This window comes from Phragmites australis, chromosome 21 (assembly GCF_958298935.1).
Source record: "Phragmites australis chromosome 21, lpPhrAust1.1, whole genome shotgun sequence".
NCBI classification, from domain to species: Eukaryota; Viridiplantae; Streptophyta; class Magnoliopsida; order Poales; family Poaceae; genus Phragmites; species Phragmites australis.
The window spans coordinates 4,159,456-4,162,210 of record NC_084941.1 but is presented as its reverse complement, the minus strand read 5'-3'; the positions used below and the strand labels follow the sequence as shown (position 1 = coordinate 4,162,210).

Here is a 2,755-nt window from a genome sequence, read left to right as displayed (position 1 = left end):
ATAACTCTGAAGACACGTATTTTAAAAGCTCGAAATGATGACTAAAACCATTGATGAAAATTCAATAAACTCTAAACTAAATGTGCACAACACGTCTCTTGGATATCGAATTGATGCATGGACTTCGTGAGTACTACCCTTGGCTATCCGCATTGCCCTGTAAAACAATACAATATACATTGTTCAGTATGCAATTATAGGAAGAAAAACTACATAACATTAGAAATTAAAGTCATGTACATAAATCATACTTGGCTGATTTGTCCATTCGATGAAGGCTGCGAAAATGAATTTATGCGTGTAAGAAAATCAGCCATTTGTTGATCAAGTTGCTGCCTTACTAGACGTGCAACCTCTCCACTTTGGATATCTCGCAAAGAATTCAGCTCATCACGCTGGGACTGCTGTTCTTCTTGTAATTGTGCATTTGATTGAACCGTTGTGCAGACTTGGGCTTCAATGGCCTGTGCATGTTGTTCAGTAGCCTGAGCACGTTGCTCAGCAGCCTCAGCACGCTCTTGAGCAGTAGCTGCACGCTAGTCCGAAGCCTCGATTTGCTCACGTAATTTGATCCTTTCTTCACCCACTCGGTTGACAACACGAATACTAACACCACGTGAATGGTTTGGTTTTCTGCCCAAGACTAGTGGGCAGAAGAAATTTGTTCTTCATGTGTCTGTGTAACTTCATGTAGTTTGGTCTGCAATTTATGATATAAACAAGGTAAGTATGTAGTCTGTGCTACAAAATATTAAAAGAATATTTGGAAATTCCATCTCCATTTCAGAACAATAGTTCTGACCACTGATTCAAAAAGCAAGGAAGCCCTGATATCCAAATTGATAGGCAGAAATCAATCATTTCAAAGAACAAAGAGCACATCCGAATTTTGGGATACTTTACACAACACAAAGATCACAAATACAGTAGCAGTAGCAACCAAATCAATAGCTAGTACTCCAATAAACAGTAGCAAAATAGGCATACCAATGTTTCTTCACCACTTGGAACATACCAAGTCCCATCGGCCTTTTGATATGTTGCCCTCCAAACCTGCATAGCAGTAGGCCATGCACCAGTTTCTGGGTCCCTCTACAGTTAGGTAACAAAAAAAATCAAGTCAAGATACAACAACATATTAGCACTACCCTGATTAAAAAGATATACTACTTACATAGAAGGCCACAGAATGGTTGAGCTTTACTTCACTCATCGAGGAAAAACTAAGAGGTTCTAACATTTCTATGTATATGCATCAGACATGTTCCATAAATTTATCAACAGAATACAGGATCAAGATGAGGTAATGAAGTTTACAAGGTAAATAATCTTTCTTGCTTGCTCATACCCTGAAAAGAAAAGACAGCACAATACTCTAGTAGAAGGTGAAAAATCGCTGCACCTTACATTTCAGCAAACATTCGCAACCATAATTTATTAAACTAAGTTCATGTCATATTGGCATTGTCACTAAGACATCTTTAGAAACTACTAAGGAAGATAAACTTCTAATTATGAGCTGCAGCAACTAAATAACCGTAGTAGATATTTATTTGACAAATATGATATTGCAGGAACTACTAAGTAACCATAGTAGATACTACAAGAACTTCTAATTATGATACTGTAGGAACTTCTAATTATGATACTGCAGGAACATCTAATTAGGATACTGCAGGAACTACTAAGTAACCGTAGTAGATATTTATTTGACAAATAAACCAGTCAAAAAGAAAATAACTTTTCTCACCAAATCATAAGCAATTTGAGCAATTGATTTTGTTCCTACTTTCGACCTCATCTCTTGTTTCCCTCCTGGTTTCTCCTTTTCTAGTTCACAAAATTGCAGAAACGTATAAGTTACAAACTCTGAAACATTATGTTATAGCAAATGAGTTTATGCACCTGAAAGTAAGGATCCGTCCATAAATTTGTTATCAGCCATCTCCACTCTTCTGGTGCGACATGTGTTGGCCTTTGTTTGTTTTGTTGGTAGGCTTGAAGTAGACGGTAACGCCTATTGTTGTATTGAGACTCTACTTGTCTCATGGCATAACCTTTATGTTCCTCTAAAAGCTCGGGAAATTTTCCCTGCACCGCAAAAGGCATGATATTAGCAGACATTCAATCCATTTGTAGCTATGCATATTGAATATTGAGTCATATAAAGAGTAACGAACCTTCAGTTTTCGCCAAACATCTTCAATGGTACCAGGATGGGATGTCTCCATCTTCCTCCACTTCTTCACTCGAAGAGGTATAGTTCTTACAATAACTGAAATCTCACTTTTAAATCAGGACATAAAAATCAAATTTATTAAGGCATAGAGTTGCTATCTATCTACAAGGATGAAACACGCAAGAAAATTGGGGGGGGGGGGATCCATTAATGGCTGGAAGTAGCGTGCGCATGCGTCGGGCCGGGGTAGTCGCAGCCTCCGATGAAGAGGATGGCTGGCAGCAACCAGGGCAGCCAGGTCGAGATCGGCGCGGCCGGGATAGGCCATCGCAGCCAGGTGGACATCGGCGCGGCCAGGACCGGCCATCACCGCCATGTCGAGATCGGCACGGACGAGACCGGCCATCGTAGCGAGGTCGAGATTGTCGCGGCCGGAACCGGCCATCGCCACCACGTCAAAATCGTCGCGGCAGGGACCGGCGGCTCCTAAACCTAATGACGGCCAGGGCTGGTGGCTGCTATGCTAATGAGATGGTTTGTGGGAATAAAATATTTGTTTTGCTTACCTTGCTGCAA

The 2,755-nt window shown here is 40.7% G+C and overlaps 1 pseudogene; it reads right to left on the bottom strand.

The window, feature by feature from the left end:
• On the bottom strand, window positions 1–1,801 carry LOC133903958 (uncharacterized; annotated as a pseudogene).
• Between the last annotated feature and the right edge of the window lie 954 nt (window positions 1,802–2,755).